Genomic DNA, 19,742 nt, shown 5'->3' on the forward strand with positions numbered 1-19,742 from the left:
TTATGGATTTAGTTATGTTTAAAGAGAATCGTTGCAATCTCTATTGTGAATAACCAAGAAAACGTGAAAAATCTATTCAATTATGCAGCACGAACAGATTGGCTGATTTAGTCTCGTAAGTTTATTGCCCTATACGAAGTGTAAAGTTTGATTATTTTGGCTGCTCACTCAGTTCAGTTTGTTAAAACCACTTGTTCGGGGTTTTAAAACGGTCATTACCAGTATGAATTCGAAAATTGCACGATCGCTTTTTCTATTATTAAAGTAAAAAAAAAAAAAAATGGGTAACATTATTTCAACAAACTATGAATAAATCTACGCACACATACGCAAAATAATTGCTACACCCTCGGTTCTACTTAATGGAAGAGCACTTCAATAGTTGTGCCAACAGACACCTGCCTTCTTTGTTAACCTCCATCTATCTTCAAGTAAGTCAAAGTGCCCAAGAAAGAAACATAACTCTTTCTTATTTTTTACTTTATCTCTGCCATTTTTTTTTTGTTGTTGTTAGTGCACAACATATGGGTTTATATTTCAGAATAAGTATCAAACATATGGGTTACTATTTTAGACTAACTATCATGTGATTGGTGTGTTAAGAACATTATTAGTATTGTTTTGTAATTAATTTGGTAAATCTGGTTTTGGATCCGGAGAAGCAGATAAATGTGGTAAATTTCATATTTATTGTTAATTTGTTATCATATATTATTCATATAAGTACAAAAATATTTATTGTTTATAGAAACGAGTTGTGAGTTGTATGTTGAATAAACTCCGTTGCACAGAATCCTGTTGTTTTGATCTGGATCCAAATACAGTTGTTGTCCCCTCTCTTAAAATAGAAATGAAAAGTTATTGTGTAAAAACAGTTATTAGAACAAAATGTGCCTACGCAGTTCATCCTAATCCAATCGATCGTTTTACTTGCAGTTACTTTTGCATACGGCTCTGCATAAAGAGTATTAAATATTAGGGGGGGGGAAAAAAATAATTGTACCTTTCCAGTAAAACTGGTGAAACGAAACCATGATTATAACTTTCTGTTACAACGTTTTCATTGCCCAATGTTACCGCTCACATCCTTCCACCAGATTTCTCACGCTGTTTAAAACCTCATACTAGTAATTGATTTTTACGAATAGAAACAAATTTCCATTATAAGCACAAACTATATTGATTTCCATTGAAGGGATTTAAATCTCACAGCTGCTTTCAGTGTTTAAAATTAATATCTAAAGAGGTTTTGTACTTAAATAACTACTATATATTAAATAATGATGCACGCATCATTTAACTTGCTTCAAATAAGCAGTGGATTCTCTACCCATGATTTACCATATTTCGGAACAGAGCTCTAGAAGAAAGCTTGACTCAAATAAATGAGAAATCGAATTCTGGAGTTGTTTTTAGGTTTGCCATTTTCTTTACCGCAACCAAAGATAAGCCACAACACTCACTTACCAGCGAATATTATCATCCTCTGGATTTCGTGAGTTAATTCAAAAAATCAGAGAAAAGACTCTCGGAAAGCTTTAATCTTTCCATTGAAAACAAAAAATATATTATTTGAAATATAATACAAATTTTATATTTCTAATGCTATTAAGTTCAAGCGGAATATTGTTACTTTCAATTCTATTTTTCCCATAGCGACGTTTACCAAGGTCTAATTTGCTTTAATTTTTTCTCAAGAAACGATTAAACCTTATCAATTGACAAATTCAAACAGCTTTTTCGAGCTCGTCTTTCGACCCGCCGACTAATTTAACTGTTCCTGAAACTAAATTATTGTTTTAAGTATTTATTTCTAAATGTTACATACGAGGTCTGTAAATTAAGTAATGAGACTGATTTTTTTTAAATTGAATGACCCTTTTTCGAAGTTTTTCAAGAACCTCAATCAACACTTTTACCGAGAGGTTCTTGAAAAACTTCGAAAAAGGGTCATTCGTGTTAGACCAAACAAACATCAAGAACAAGTGGGTGGTGCATCACGATAATGCTCCTTGTCACACAGCAATTTCAATAGAGTCCTTGTGACTTTTTTCTCTTCCCGAAGTTGAAAAATCACCTCAAGCGAACTCATTTTGGGACAGTCGAAAACATTCAAACGGCTGTAACTGATCAGCTGAAGGCTATTCCAGTATCGGAGTTCGAGCACTGCTATGAGGAGTGGAAAGAACATCTCCAGAACTGTTTGGCTTCAGAAGGAAGTTATTTTGACAATATGGAATTGTAATTCTTTTTGAATAAAAAAATTTAAAAAAAATCAGTCTCATTACTTAATTTACCTCTATATTCAACGTATATTCAAAAAAATACGCTAATCAAAACAAAATTATTTTAAATTAAATTATCTCTAAATACATTAACCATGGCCATAGACCGTCGCTGGAACCTGAAACTAAAGTGAATGATAACACAGAAGAATGAAGTTCGCTCTGAAAAAAAATTTCGACTGGATGTATGTACTTTTTATATAGTTTTCTGCCTCTTGCTTGTCACAATCTTGTAAAGCCGCAGATTTTAATTTAGTTCTATTTATGGGAATCAGAAACAATATTTGCCTGTACCTGAAATCAGTTTACCCAAGTACGATGAGAATTATAACAATTGAAAGTGTTTAATTATATTTTGAATCTTTAAACAGATCTGGATTCCTCTACTCCAGTCTGCTCTCTGCTCACCTGACTTTTCCATCTCCCTACCATGGAGATGTTTTAGTCATTTAACAAACTTTTGGTAAATACCTGGTCAGGTTTGAAACGATCAAATGGCTCTCTAAAAATATAAATTCTCAGTCATTTTAACAAATATTTCGTTCCCTCCGATACTGATCAAATATGTAGTTGTTAGGCCTGGTAGAAGCATATGTAATACGAACAAAGTCTGCCTCATTGGTAATCCAGGCAGAAGTCGATGTCACCAACATAGTACATCTCCTTTGATTTGAACTGTATCTATATTATAATCACACACATTTGCATTTGAATTATAGAAAGACAACATCCTAAGATCACTGAGAGCAACAGTCTAATCAATGCAATGCCAGCTCCCGGTGAGTATTCACCCACTTATTATTATATCAGGACACAGAATCCCTTTTGTTCTTACTCTTACGAAGAGTCTAAGAAGGGTTAGGAAAAGTGCCTGCACAAAAAGCTAAGAGAAATATGCAGAACTAAAAATAATTAACTAAAACACTAATAATTTATACTCAAAACAGAAGTTCTAATGCAAAGATAAAGGTGAGTCAGTATGGCACATTTTTAGCCTAAAACTTCTTTCACTTGCTGAGTGAATTGACATCAATAGAATTGAACAGAGAAACATTAGGGCTAACCTCCACTAAAAGCTGTAGGATCCTGTTCTTGCAACACTTACTGGCATTCTACAATTTTAAGCAATCCATTACTCAGTTAACTCATTACCTAAAACTGATACTTGTAATGTAAGAATGTAACTGATGCCTCGTTATGCTATGGTACCCATTCTGCCGATAAAACTAATTGAGAATTATTGACACATGGAACTGAATTTATAAGAACTGTGGAATTGAACAAAATATAATTTCAATATATTAGCTAATACTTCATCAAAGAAAATTCCCTGATTCCGTGTTTAAAGACAACGGTAGGGCATTAAACGGTAGGGAATGGTAGAAGTATAAGAAGTAATAACTATAGGTAAGCAAAAGTTTTGCTTTGTACACACGCAGCTGAAAAAATTTGATTCGAATTGGCCAAATTATGTTTTGCTATATAATCAAAAACGAAATGAATGAAATTGATAATGAATGTGACTCAATAGCAATAACAAATCCGTAAACAATATGTGTGATAAATTTAACACAATGTGATTTATCAAATGTGAATCAAATAATAATATTAATAAATAAAATTCAAAAAAATTACATTTAATAAAAGACTAAAAAATAATTCTGTATATACATATATACACATATTTATTTATCTAGCCAATAAAGCCCAAAACGAACCAAGCATTTGCAGTAATTCCATTTTAAATTGCTCTACACCCAGACGCTGCTGACCAGAAGAACTACAAGATGAGCATTTAAGGAAGATAAGATAAGATAAGATTAAATAAGGGCGGCCACAAGGCCTACGCCACTGCGACCCCTTTGGATCTATTGTGGCTCCCCGACTTTTAGAGCTCACCCTCCAGACCCGTCCGTTTAATCAGACACTTAATTCTGGAGAGTGACTCCTGGGTAAAGCTCTCAGGCCTTGGTTTTTCCTCCCCGAGAAGTAACATCCTTAGCCATACAAGCCCCTCACACTGACACAACACGTGCAGTGCAGTTTCCTCTTCTTCCTGGCAGAACCTACAAAGGCTGTCATCTGCCAGGCCCATGCGATGCATGTGTTTTCTGAGTCTGCAGTGGCCAGTTAATAGGCCTACAATCATCCTGATAGCCCCACGGCCTTGACGGATTAATTCTGCAGTCAGCCTCGGCGAATAGCCTTTAATAAACTCCTTCGCCTGTCTCTGTCCAGTGGTGGCGAGCCACCACTCCTGAGACCTACTCTGCACCCACAAATTAATGGCCGCAGTCTTGACACACTTCGAAACCCCAAAACAGGGCTCCGGGCCAACGAAGTGTCCCGCAGAGCCTTCCCGGGCCAATAAATCTGCCACTTCGTTTCCTTTGAGCATTTAAGGAAACTAACACTAATTGGAGTTTAGTAAACTAAACCCACCTTAATGTTGGAAACTGGGAGTTAGAGAGACTCACCTCCGCCGAGAGTCGAGGACAGCGAATGTCTTAGAAGATTGAAATACTAAAGGACAATACAATGGATGATGCTAAGAGGGAGTTACAAAGTGGTCACTGGAGGAGGATGGTGGGAGTTATAAAAATAACTTAGACGGATATAACATTAGGAGGTAAGAAATACTCCATCAAATGAAAACCACTCTGCACTGCGATCAAGAGGATTATCGCACAGTAAAACCAGGTTCACAGCGTTTTTTGTTTTTTTTTAAAACATAAGGGTGACCACCTACAATTAGTTAACGCAGGTGTTATAGAAAACCATTCATTCTACCTCTAACCACCAACATAAACCTCCGGCTGCCAATAATACAACTTCACAATAGCGTCCATTCTTCCCGATGAACTCATACGTCTTGACCAATTCAGCAATTTGCCTGAGAAGCCTCGATTTTTAATTCTTCGTAAATAGTTTTTAAATGAAAACCATTTTCTACTGGATTACTTTTATCTGTGGATTATCTTCACTTTAAACGTCTGGGTCTCCATTGTGATAAAGATGGGCAAATTAAAAGGAAATAAGGGTTTAATGAAAAAAGTGATTTTCAGAAATTGGAAGAAATGTTTCAATAACGTTTTTAAAAACTTTACCACAGAGAGAATTACCGTGGATAAAGTATTAACAATTTTCCACCCATTATAATCTAGAAGAAGCACTAAATTTAGTTAATAGCAGGGCAAAAATTGCTGAGGTAGAGACTGCATTACAATATAATTTGCATCCTAGAATAAGTTCCTTCAGAAGGCGAGATTTTAATAATAGAATATTTTTGGCTTAGTAGTCACAGCCATAACAATATTATTTTAATTTTATTTAAAGTTTTTGTTTAATTAATCAGATTTATTTAAACGTAAGAGTTCGCAAGTTCGATTGTCATATTAAAACGAAAGTGTGCAGCTCAACTTGTTGAAAACAGATAAGATTTAGAGAAATCAAATTATGATAAATTCAGTTTTTTGTTTATTTTCTATGTGTTTATTATTTTCTTATTTTATTTATAAATTATATTTATTTACAATAACATCGTAAGCCTTTTCCTGCACTAACGGCCTCTGGACAGATTTCTCTCGCAACAGAAAACACTATCCATTGCCGGACCATGAGGCATCTCCCTAGGAAGAGCAAATTTAATGATATTTAGCCTACCTTCAATTATGTCAAATTTTATGATACAACTAGAAGCATTAAATAGACCAACTGAACTATTTACTTTGATTATGCGCATCAATTATATTTTGAAAATTATTAAATTTCTTGATTCTAGCTAGCTTGCTGTTGGGTTGATTCGCTAAAGGATTTCTTGGTCCAAACATTCAACTTGCGCAGAGATATTTGAGTAGATTTAGTTTTTCGTTTGACTATTCTGTCTTTCTAGAGACTCAGTTCTGGTGTAGAGTTTTGATTTTGAGATTTTACAAATAGTATCCGCCGTCGTGAGGTCCTTTGAGTAAGAAATAATGGATTTTACGAATTGGTCGGTCATGTCTTTCTTCAAGAAAAATCGAAGAAAATTTCTTCTAGAAATTGAAAATTCATTTAAGTGCTACAGAGGACGCCGCCATGAAAGCGTTTTCGGTGAAAGTGCCATTTTAGTTTTGGTCGAAAACGGCTTCAAAGATTTTCTTTAATTTTGAATACAAGAAGATCTAAGACTTTTGATTAGAACTCTTTTTGAAATGGTGGTAGGTGTAACGTGTCGTCTTGTCACCTGATTAAACCATTTCCCATGGTAAACACCCACATAAATACACAAAAATATCCTCTTAATCTCGAAGAAGAAACACTTCAGTATTTTTTAAAAAATGGCCTCATTTTAAGATGATGAAAATTGAAATAAATATTAACAAAGAGAATGAGTGACAAATGGAAAATAATTCAAAGAATCAATAAAATAGATGGTAGAATCGAATTTTCAAAGTGAATATTTTGTCTGTTTTTAAATAAAGAGATAAAATATAATGTTCGAAAAATGTTGTTTGGAATTGTCTATGTAGGCAGAATTTTGAGAAAAATTCTGTATGTCAGAAAAATAAACTAAATAATCGACCTTAATAGTAACTTATCCTTGATTACGTTGGTTGCAAAATAAAAATATTAAGTCGTTATGAATCAATCACACTACAATAGATGGTTTACTGAAGTAATGAGAAATTTATGTTCATTTGCGTTCTCAAGTGGAATCAGCTTAAAAAATAAGCAGCTTACATGACTGAAAACAAAATGAATTCTACGTATTCCAACCAAAGAGAGCCTGATATAAATCTTTGAAGAATACAGGTTTATTTTTTGTTTTATAAAGATTGGAATTTAACCTAGTTAAATGTTTTATTTTTTCCTCGGTTCAATATTTCCATCAATGCAAACATTTAACAAATAATTTATAAATTGAGGAGTTTTATTAAGTCATGAATATTGTTAGGACTGACTGTATTTTAAGGGCGATTCTATTTTCAACTTTCACAGATTATTTTCCTCTTGTTCTTAAGGCTCGCGATGGTAGATCAAATATAAAAGTTTGATGTATGCTGATGACATTGTACTTCTGGAAAAAAGAAAGGTGAGATTACAAAGAAATTTAACTTTTTGGTCAATTATGGTGAGCCTGCCTCATCGTTAACCCAGATAAATCTGAGATTGTTATTTCCAGAGGAGGCTAAGAGGAAAAAAATAGAATTTTGTAGGAGAACAGATAGTTTTATTTTGGCTTGGGTTTCATTGAAAGGCAAAAAATCGGATTAATATACTAAATTAATCAAACTTAATCATAAATTAATATATGCTTAATACAATTTATTTATGACAAAAAAAATTTACCAATTAATAGCAATAATCAAGATTTCTTTTATATCTGTAAATGTACATAAACAATTGGGCCACTTCTCGCAGCTTCGTGTTTTCAGTATGGCGAACAGTGTTCTGGTATTCCGTTAATAGGCGGTATTTCTAGCTGGTGTCTTAGTACTTCCCGCTGGGCATAAGAACATGATCTACATTCTGGAAAGACCTGCTTGTTGTTCCAGGACCTGGTCTGGTCATGTTACTATCTAAATTTATACCTTCCGCAATGGTATACCCCTTTAAACGCAGATAGCATCTTGTATCAAACTTGTGCCTCACTTTCACAACCAGTGTTTTTGTATGGTTGAGTCCTTCATCAAATCAGCGGCTCAATTTTTGCCTCATTATTGGCACTCATTTTTGTTACTGCATCTCCTATTGCATTTCCATAAATAGAGATATAATCCGTCACCAACTGTCTCATATTTAACAGACTCCAATGCCAGGCAACCTGATATGAAGCCTGTAAAGTTTTACTACGTTATTTTCGTGAAGGGTACTAATTTTTTGCTGCGTCTTCAATGTGGCAAAAAGCTCTGCACTTAATATTGTTGTTTGGAATTTTCCCACTGAACAAAACCTTCTTTTGTGAACGATGTATAAACCAATTTCAGGGGCATAAATAGTTTTAGAGTACTTGGCAGTTATCATTGCTGCTGATAGAGGTAGCTGTAGACATAAATGATAACTGGGAATTCATTTAACACCTCTCTTGTGTATTAGCGCTCATGTTTCCTCTGATACAGTAGATTCAAGCTTTGTCTCATCATATTCAATTCCTCTTTTCTCACACTTGGAATTTTCCAAATTTAGTTGCTGCTACGGAGCTCAATAGATCGACCACGTTTGATGGAGCTCGAAAAATTAAAAAGATGGTTATGTTTGCCTTTCCTTTTCATCCTACCTTCAATTATGTCAAATTTTATGATACAACTAGAATCAGGAAATAGACCAACTGAAATAATTACTTTGATTATGAGCATCAATTATATTTTGAAAATTATTAAATTTCTTGATTTCTTAGTCTAAACATTCAACTTGCGCAGGGATATTTGAATAGGTTCCGTTTTTCGCATGAAAATCTGTCTCTCTAGAGACTCAGTTCTGGTGTAGAGTTGTGATTTTGAGATTTTACAAATATTATCCCGTCGTCTTGAGGTCCTATGAGTAAGAAATAATGGATTTTACGAGTTGGTCGGTCAATTCTCTCTATTTGTATCTTCCATAATTCAAACAAGAAAAATCGAAGAAAATTTCAAAAATAAATTTGAAAATTCATTTAGTTGCTTCAGAGGACGCCGCCATGAAAGCGTTTTCGGTGAAAGTACCATTTTAGATTTGGTCGAAAACGGCTTCAAAGATTTTCTTTAATTTTGAATACAAGAAGATCTAAGACTTTTGATTAGAACTCTTTTTGAAATCTTGGTAGATGTAACGTGTCGTCTTGTCACCTGATTAAACCATTTCCCATGGTAAACACCCATGTAAATGCACAAAAATATCCTCTTAATCTCGAAGAAGAAATACTAAAAGACTTGAACAAATCTGCATCACAACAAACCTGCAGAGGCGAACTCTTGTATTTAATTATTTTACCGGTTTCACCGCTGGTAACTAACAAATATTATTGCTCAATATTGGGACAATAAGTTTTGTTTCTAATTGCAGACGAAGAAATGTTTCTAATAACATAATTTCTAGATAAAAGTAATTAGGCTATTTTTACTGATTATAGATTTATTTTTTAAAATCTTAAATTACCCCGATTCTTTTATTAGGACTTTCTTCTTTATTATTTTATTTTTTATCACATTTAATTCCTTTTTTTTGCACTTAATTAATTAAATAAGAACAGCAACACAAGTTTGTTTAATGCTAATTATAGATAGAATAGTAACTTTTATTATTTAATATTGTATAGAATATATTCTATATAGGTACCTATATTGAAATAGTTACTGGAATTAAAGAACCAATAACAATGTAGTGATAATATAACCAATGTCATAAAGCTTCTATTGAATTCAATATTATATAAAAACATTATTTTATTTCAATATTATATAATGCATAAATAATTAAATATATAAATAAAATAAACTTCACATTTAATCTACAAACTCTGTTTATCTTACTCTAAAACAGAACTCCTAAATTAAATTGTGTACTTTGGAATAATTGTTGCTAAAACCAGTTAAATTTTCTCAATCATTTCTTTCCACAGTTTAAAAGAAAATGAAATTGTCCTAAAAAATATTAATTAAGACTTGCATTTTATTAGAAAGCTGATCCTTTCAGACGTTGAAACTAATATCAATATTGATTAAAATAAAATAAAGATAGAAACATTTTTTTTCAGCAAGATGACGATAGGAGAGCAGATAGAGGAGTGTTGCAAAGTAAAAACACTAGTTAGGTTAAAAGTCTTGAAGTCACATCTAGTCCAAAACTTTTCGACGTGACTTTCTTAAATTTGGTAAGTTGTCCGTTCAGGAAGCTACAGATTTAATAATCTTTTAGCAAAAAATAACCGAAGCAGAAGCACCTAAGAAATCATCATAATAAAATAGTGTATTATTATGTAAATACGAATAGCATTAACCGACATATTTAATATACTAATATGTACAATATTTCCTTCAATTGGCCTCATTTATTTGACGTTATTTCTGATTATTTACTTTGTATATTTGATTAAATCTGAAACTGTCTATTTAGATTTATATACTCGTATAACAATAAATACTCATGAGGATTTGTAAATGTTGATATGTTGTGGAGAGGATATAGTATATTTGTATAAAAAGTTTTAAATTGTAATTAAACATTTTCAAATTCAAATTCATGTGGATTAGGTGATATGTTTAAGCGTTATTTTTTTGAACTAACGTATTCTCAAAAAAAGGGATTCAATATTTTATTTAAAAAAGATTTCTCTTTTTCATTCTGTAAGAGAAAGTGTTGCATGAGTGTCAAAATTTTGACATCGAGTTTTCTCAGAAAATAAATTTTATGAGAAACACAAAACGAAAAAAAGAATAATTATAGGATAAACTGTGTGTTGAAGAAATGCCCGAACCTGGTATAACGTTTTGATATTATCGTCGCTTGAGGTACTAAGCGTTTCAGCAGGTACCTGTCAACCGACATTCCGACCAAATTTTTCAGTTTTTCGCTTGGGTAAAAACAGTACCCACAAATTTCTTCAAAGTTCAAAGGTGGGAATGTCGTTCCCATTTTTATTTTAAACTATTTATAGGGAAAATTGTTTTTTCGGTGAACAGCTATTTTAGAATTCTCTATTTTCTAAAGCACCCCTTCTTAATCATTTACTATAAGTTTAACATTATATTGAAGAATATTACGAATAATCCTTAAAATTCCAAGTTGAAAATAAAAAAAATTAATCCAGAAATGTGTTTTTAAATTAATAAACTTGGAATTTCTCCAGAGATTGCACATGGAAGTTCACACAATTCAACTTTGGTGAGTTCGTCAGGTGTTGATCCACATTGATTGCAACAAAATCTTTCAAAAACATCACTTAGATTAATAGCCCTTGTTGGACATTCTAGTTTTGCAAGAGATCTCTAATAATGATCTCATACCAGACCTTTATTGTTAAGTTTTTGAGGAGGCAATACCAAAATTGATCTCTGACTTCTTGGGTTGAAAGAAGATTCAAAGTCAATAATCAGACAGCTGGGTTGAAGAATTTAGGGTGTTTCTAGGTGAAGGTTACCCTCTGAATCGTTTAGTATTGCTCGGATTAGGTACTAGAAGAGCACTGTTCTACCGGTCACCGGTTTAACAATAATTTTTAGTGAACTAGTCAACACATTAACATCAAAACATGGCAGAAAACCAAAAACATTTGCTCAGTGGTTAGCAAATACAAGACTCCAATGCGGATATCCCAAGTTCAAAACCAGAGGACAGGCCTTTCAGATGTTTTCTTCCTAGGAGCTTGGTGATGGGACAATTGTCTGTAAAAATGGTGCTCTGTAAAAGACTCCTGGCGCCGCCGATTGCTGTGATATAGACGCAAAATGGTTTTTTTAAACTTAGCGTTCACACTACGTTCATCGAGATAAATAACCACACTAATTACATTAAGGACATATTATGTTTTGTTCAATATTTGAAAGCATTTAAAATAAATCAGTTACAAATAATAATTTAAAAAATAATCTCTACAGGTACTGGTGCAAAGTTCATTGCACTGTTACATTAATAATTATGTATGTAGAAATAAAAAAAAAAATCTATGCAGTAAAATGCATCACGCAATCCTACGCACTTTAGGCAGCTTAGAATTCTTAATTACCTGTTTCTTAATTGAAAACGATAAGCAGGTAGGTAATTTGCAACCATTTAGTAAATTCAATGATTGTGAGCAAGTTCGCTGGCTCCTGAAGAGAGGTCTAAAGGACGAAGGCGCTCTGAAACAATGACGATTATTCCTTTGGCAGGAAGTTCAGAAAATTATTGTATGTTCATTGTCCTAACCTATTTTCATTGTTGTATTTGTTTGGCTATAATGAAGAAAATGAAAATAGTATGAAATTTAACAATTCTAAATTAAATGTGAAATGATTTTAAGTAAACAGTACTTACGTTAAATTATAAATAATAACTCTCGTCCATGTTCTTACAACAGATATCTGGACCTGAGAGAGAAAATTAGCTCATTCCACAAAATTATGTTTGAAGTTAGACGTCTGGGCTCTTTGTACAGTACACTTTGGCTAAAGTCATTACATTGTTTGGACTAAATATTGTTTACTAAAACCCGCTTTGTCTAAATTCCATCTAAAGGTAGGTACTTTGGACCTTGCAGTACGCCCGGATAAACTGGACTCTTGTTTTATTATATATTTGCAGCAACTTGTCCAAACTAATTCCCAGAGAATAATGATATTACAAACTCTTCTCTCAATGCTAAATTGATTTCGCCTAACTTAAGGTAACGCATTATTAAATGCTGGAACAAACCATTTAAAGATCTTAAGTATAAATAATTTCGTTCTTAGAAATTCCACTCACTTAAGTTTATTACGATAAGTAAATTAAACATTTATAGTTTCGGATCCCCTTCTTAGACAGACGAATAATTTTGTTGTAGGCTGATATTTGTGATACAGTGGTAGAAGTAACAAGCATCACAAACTACCTACTGAATAGGATCTGTAACAAATGATTATATAACATCCAATTAGCAGACAAGGCAAAATGGTTAAGTAATCGGTGAAATAGGGTTTGAAGCCAGCTTCTGGTGTTTAGATTTCCTTTTCTTAGAAGGTGATGGATATTAATGTTTGCAACAAGAGTTATACTGACCGGGAGACTGGCAATGCAATGAGAAAAGGGTCGTGGTGCCAGTGACCTCAGATGTTAGCGTGCCTTAAAAAATAAATTAAGAATTATTATACATTTTTATATTTATTTTAATTTTTACTGTGTCAGCAAGCCTCGCATTTCACATTGGATCTACTCCACAACGGAAACTTTCTGATGGTAGGTAGAAAAAAAATTCTGAGAAATTAAAAAACTATGTATACAGACAGGGTGACCAGGGTTACATGCTCCACCCACTTTTTTTTTAAAACGGCGGGAAATTTCGAAAAAATAAAAAACACCTATTTAATCATTTTTAGTCTAGTTTATTTTTAGTGATTGACCCATTTTTTTGAACCCCTGTATCTCGAGATACAGCATCCAACTTTGTTTTTTCAAATGGAACGTTATACTTTTTTTTGCATATTTTTATAGTATTTGAGCTCATAAAAAAAAACAAAAAGAAATTGTTGAAATCAGTTAGGTTTTTCAAAAGTTATGGGAATTTAAAATAAGAAAAACAAATTTTAGTGTATTGTCAAAATTACCATACAGGGGTTTAAAAAAATGGGTCAATCACTAAAAATAAACTAGACTAAAAATGATTAAATACGTGTTTTTAATTTTTTCGAAATTTCCCGCCGTTTAAAAAAAAAAGTGGGTGGAGCATGTAACCATGGTCACCCTGTGTATATGTATGTACATGTATATGGAATTATTTCAGCACTAATTAGAACTATTGAAAATGTGGCTAGCTCAGCAGTGTTTGCTAATATCTTTGAGTTTGATCTGATTTGGTCGCAGCACGCGTGTGTATTGTGTTTCTAACAGTTTCGGAGATTCATCCATTATCCGTTTAGTAACAAATTTCATTCGAATTCACTTATGTCATCGTCTGGCACTACACTTGCAAAATATTTTAAGCAACTGTTATCAGATTGAAGTCATAAATTAATGTAAGATTAAATATTATTGGCCACACTCCTATAATTCCTCTGGTATCTAAATTATTAGTATTTTACGAGACCACCCGCACCGATATGTATTATGGAGCACAGACCTTGGGTTATAGAGACTGTGTGATAGTAGCGCAGAAACTGCAATTCTATTGTACAAAAAATTTATTCCACTTGTCATCAAATACCGCTAGAAGTTGAATAGTATATGTTCGCTTATACTCTTACGCTACACTTACTGAACATTATGAAAACATTCAGACTTCCGGAAGGAAGGCAGCCTAAAATAGTTGTCCAAGACGTAAACGACAAGCAAATTCCATGGTATAAGCTACGGGATATGTTATTATGCTTGCTTTTGAAAGTCCCATAAAATAAATGGAAGCCGAAATTGAACAAGTTAATAGACCAACTAGTTTCCATATAAAGTAGAAAACGTTGTTTATAGCAAGACAGAGTCAGCGCCATAGAATTTACCTTAAATTGATTTATAATGGCAATTATTTACAAAACGGAAGGAAGCTTAAACTTATTTTATAAGCAAGGGCTGCCAGATTTGTATATGGTGGCACTAAAAATAACAGAAGATACTATAAAGTTTTTAGGTTATGTCTGACATTACCACCAAAAGAAAACAATGCTAAATAAATAATAGCTTTAAGAAGACGAGATTTGTGACGTATTAAACGGTCTGGACTATTGTAAGTTGTAACAGTTTTTAAAGTATGCACCGTCACACAGAAGAATGTTCGTCCAGCAATTTAATTATTTACAAGTACTTACACAAAACGAATAGCAAATAGAAAGATCACGTACACAAAATAGCAACTTGAAAGATGGTTATTTATCCATGCTGAAACGTGTATTAGAGATAACTCGGCTTTTTTATATTTTATTTACTTTTCAAGATGTTATTTGAATTTTTTTCTAGTTTTCACAAAGAGTTCTGTTTTATGTAATATTTAGATCATTGTTGAGAATATTGAATCACATCAATAAAAATGCTAATAGCAAAAAAAAAGTTTAAATAACAGTCGTGGCCGATACTAATCTCGGTTTCAATTAAATTGGAAGAATTTTTGGGATATATTGTTCCGTAATCGAACCCTTCATGGGCCAGAGCTGCTTCCCATTTTGCCTTTCCCATGATTGGAAAAGGGTTTTGCAAAAGGCTTAAAAATAAATGTATTTCTAGTGCTCTGCCATAGCATTTTTAAAGACTAATTCGTTGCCATCCAATGTATATACGAATACGTATATTCTGATGTTATCTATCACAAAGGCATAATTTTCGTTGTTTACTTACTAATTTCTTAGAAACTCACCATCAGTGTTAATTAAGTAAAAGGAAATTGAATTACGCTGGTAGAGAATCCACTTGGGTGGCCTTCAAGATCTACGAAACGGAACTAATCTAATGTAAAGTTTAGATCCATAGCAACAAGATTGTTTATAGCAAGATTCAACCACAACAAAGGCGCAACGTACAGATTCTGCTGCTAATTGTTTAAATCTCTAGCATGGTGCCAAAATTTATAAATTTAGTAATATTCTCATTAACTTTACTAATTAACCAGCGGGTCTCAAAAGTTTTTCATTTTTTTTTTTTGACTAAATCTAGTGCAGATATTTTCTTTAGCTAAGGAATAATGATACTTCTTTTCAGTTTTTTAAAAACAATACACAACGTTACATGCAACCCTGTTAAGGATTTGTAGAGTGGAAATCCAAACCAACATTGTTTTAATATCTGTCAATAGATTCTCTTTCTTAAGCATTCATTGTATACAACTTTGCGGATTAATTTAAAGATAAAATTGTAGATTTCGCTAGTAATTAGTAATTCATCATAATGTAGGAAGCTTATTGGTTTTCGTATTTTAATAGCAAATGCTATTTTTTCTCGAGTGAACGCTATTCAATGTCAGTTGCTCGTTCAGTTTGTAATCTTAATAAAGTGTGTTCCACTGTAAAAGCAGATGTTGTATATTGTGTTAACTGCTTTTGAAAATATAAACTCAAAGAGTTTCTCAATTGTGGAAACAGCTAAACAGATGTAGGTTTTACTACTCAATTTTGTGTGTGTGTTAAACTAAAGTTTGCCAATGGCTATTAGAGAATAACAAAACCCAAAAAGCTGCATGCTGGACTACTACTTGTGAATTATATGGTGAACGTTTAATCGGCCTGTTAAATCGTTCGCGTTTTTGGGCTGGAATATCTGCGGAGAAGTCTAGATCCTTAAATAAGTGGCTAACCTAGTTTTCTCAGCTGGCTGATTTGCTGTGAAAGGACGAAAAAGGAAAAGCAAGAATTGAAAACCATCCTTCAAAGCAGTCGATCAAATCAAATTCACTTCCAAGCTATAGCAATGCATTGTATACATAGGTATTCTATTCTTATGACGCACTTAGAAAAAAAATAAAAATGCTCTTTTATATTTCGTTTGTGGACAGAAACAATCACAAGCACTTATCTCTCAAAAAATATATATTTCGTACAAATAAAAATGTAATTTTCAAACAAAAAGCAAATTCCATGTATAGAACATAAACAAAATAACAGGAATACATGTGTCTTGTGAGGGAGACGCCCTCACTCAGTGCTATCCATCTGCTTGAAATAACAAGAACAAGAATAGAGAAGTTTCGCCAGAATAGTAGATAAATATACCGTACTCTGTTGTACAAAGAGGGTAAGAAAATAAAGGGTTTGTTCCAAAATCATTTTCTTCCTTCAGGCAAGTGTGGTTAATCTAACACTCAGCTACTAAGGGACACCAGTCTCTTTTGAAGTTCTGGCTCTGAACCCAACAGCTTTTGTAAAAAATTGCTCTCAAGCCCATTTTAAAGTATATAGAAAGCATGAAATCAGCTCCTGAGACAAAAAAAAATAGGAAAAGTTTCTATAAAATAAGTGTTTTTATTTTGCTGAAACTAATAGCTGAAACGAAATTTGAATGTTATTTGATTTGTCAACATTTTGCCGTTTAATCATCCTTTACATGCAACTTTTTAAATCGGAAAGTTTCTTCTTAAAGAGTTCTTAATTTAATTTTAGAAAGTTACCATTTAAATTTATTTATGTACCACAAATCCCACATATTTCTTCAAGAATACATGGGGTAAGGTACAAGAAGTTTAAGAAAGTTAATTTTACTAAATTAATTGCATACATTTACATAATTTGTACTCTTTAAAGGAGCGCTGTCATACTCCAGCTGTTGACTAAGATAAAGAGGAATAATTTAGGGTTTAAGATTAGTGAGGAAATGTGTACTAATCTCCTTGTAATATGTATCACTCCAGTAGCCAGCACGTCTGGATAATCTAACCTCAATGTTTACTTGGAGCTGAAGTAATCCAAGTAGGTAGCTTAATCGTTTTAATCTGTAGTATAAACTGTTATATAATATTTTTGCAATCAACAAGGCGTGTCGCTACACACAAAGTTGAATTTTAAAGATAAATTGACTAAGTTTTTACTTTAAATATCCTCAAACAACTTTTAATTAACTAAAATTAATGTATATAATCGAATGATTAATGAATAGTTCCAAACCAGTAAGATTTCATGAAAATAGTCAAGTCAAGAAGAAAACAATCAATTCAAGCCAAACGCAATAGAAAAACTATTACCTATTAGCTAAGAAACAATGGTGAGTTCATTTAATTGAGAATCCTCCATTCTGAGAGCAACATTTGTGTTGAAATGAACATGTTCTTCATTTAGTTAAGTATATTTAGGCAAAAAAGAATAAGAGGTGTAGCTATTAAATAACGAGACTATTGCTATAAAACATTTTATTTTAAATTTATACATATTTAGTTATTATCACCTTCAATATACAGCCCCAATCCCTACAACGCTGCATGCGAATTTACCATTGTTCGAAACCGTGCTGGAAGTCTTGCCTGCATGACGCGTGCCGCTTTTTCTTTCACAACTTCAACGGTCTGAAATCGTGTTCCTTTAATACAGATTTGACCCTGGGATCAGGCGAATAAGGCGGATGGCCTAAAAATGGGATGTTGTACTTGGCTAGAAACGTCTTGACAGAGACAATGCAGTGTGAGCCGGCGCGTTTTCTTTATGGAGAACCCCGTGTCTTGTTCTTCCACAAATTCCTTTTTCTTCTTTTAATAAAAGTTAAGTTTCAGTAGCGATTTTACCCAGTTTCATGTGAAATTTCACGACAATTCGTTGCACTATTACATGTAGTATCATGTTTTCGGCAAAACGAAACCAACACCTCTTACACAGATTTCTCTACAAACACGTGAGACGCTGCAATCGAAAGAGAAGGCTTTACGCTGCACAGCTATCGGTCGTTAGGATTTGGCGCATGCATAGTTGTTCTGTAGCAACATCAGTCTCATTATTTAATAGCCACACCTCGTATAATCATTTAACTCTATACTTCTTTTTCACGATCATTGAGCAAATTTTTTTTGTGAAAAAAGCATTTATATTATTTTCAAAAGATATCGATTCTCTAATCTAGTGGTCGGCAAAGTTTCTTACAACTGGGTCATTTTACAATTTTTGCTGGTGGGTTACGTCACTTCTATGTTAGATTACATATTATCTCAGAGCACTGAAAAAAAACATTTAAAAAAATTACAGATGGTATAAACAAATATACCTTAAATAGATAATTTACAGTTTTATTATCATCAATTCCTTTAATATAACTTGAAAGAAATCATAAAATGTAAGCTGAAAAGTACATGTTGAAACGTGTATCCGCTGCTTAATAATAGAATTTCGTCACATTTTGCGACACATTTCAGTGCAAGCTTACTTTAATTCGTTGCCAAGAATACCTACTAATTGTCGTAATTAAAAATTGTTTACTGGGTCACTAAAATTTTCCCAGTAGAGGTCATCTCCTCTAGTACTACCTTAAGAAAGATTTTTCTTCCTGAGAAAGTAAAAGTTCTGGATCTATGGGTGTAATGTGTAATTGTAGTTTAAAGAAAAATATTTAATGCCATTTTCAAGAGAAACTCTAAACGATAAATATCATTACTTCAGATTGGCTGGCATTGTTGCGAGATTCTCATCGTTACTTCGCAGGTTGGTACAAATAAGAGGGATAAAACAAAACGTTAGCGTTAGAAATGTCATTTAGTTGTGACGGACAGCAAGAGCTAAACGACTGAGGTAATTATAAAAAAACTTAAATAGGTCGACCGAATTAATAACAAAAAATACAAGGGAGGGGTTGTGTTTTGTTAGTTAGGGAAACTTATGTTGGTGATCATAGAAGGTATCCGTAGATGAGAAGTAAGTTTTGACAAGAGGTGTGTATTTTAATAGACTCAGGTTAATGTCTACGTTTATATTTATTGCCGTAAACTTTAAAATATGTCAAATAGAACTGTAGCGAACAAGAGAAAGTGATTTGGGAACTCCATCCAAATCTTTCTAGTAAAATCATTGGAATTTAAATTCAAGAGCTTTCCACAAATATCCGACTCTCTTCTCTTTCATACTGAAGCAGAGCTTGCTCTAAGTTATTGACTTTTCTTTCTTAGTTTATTTTTGCCACAATCGTTATTGCATTTTCACCAGCGAAGTGGAGTTTCAAACCATTAGCACTGAGATATCTTGGAGAAAGAAATATTAACAAAGAAAACAATACAAAGAGTTCAGTGTCTTGTTTTCATTTTCATAACTACAACTAGAGTAAGATAAGATATTTTACCTGAATGTTGGAAACAGACAATGGGGAAAAATAAAAATATCTTTTTTGTGAAAAGTAAAACAAGTCAAGATATTTCATTTAAACATTTGACCTAATTCT

The 19,742-nt window shown here is 32.8% G+C and overlaps 1 long non-coding RNA gene across 1 annotated transcript; it reads right to left on the reverse strand.

Moving 5' to 3' along the window:
* Window positions 1-7,363: 7,363 nt before the first annotated feature.
* LOC141449187 (uncharacterized) lies at window positions 7,364-13,143 on the reverse strand. Its single transcript, XR_012455384.1, has 3 exons — window positions 12,258-13,143; window positions 11,968-12,175; window positions 7,364-11,671 (listed from the first exon to the last, which is right to left on the reverse strand). It is a non-coding gene; the product is annotated as an uncharacterized lncRNA (long non-coding RNA).
* Between the last annotated feature and the right edge of the window lie 6,599 nt (window positions 13,144-19,742).

This window comes from Rhodnius prolixus, unplaced genomic scaffold (genome assembly GCF_049639745.1).
Source record: "Rhodnius prolixus isolate KJV_2025 unplaced genomic scaffold, Rpr scaffold_2, whole genome shotgun sequence".
NCBI lineage: Eukaryota > Metazoa > Arthropoda > Insecta > Hemiptera > Reduviidae > Rhodnius > Rhodnius prolixus.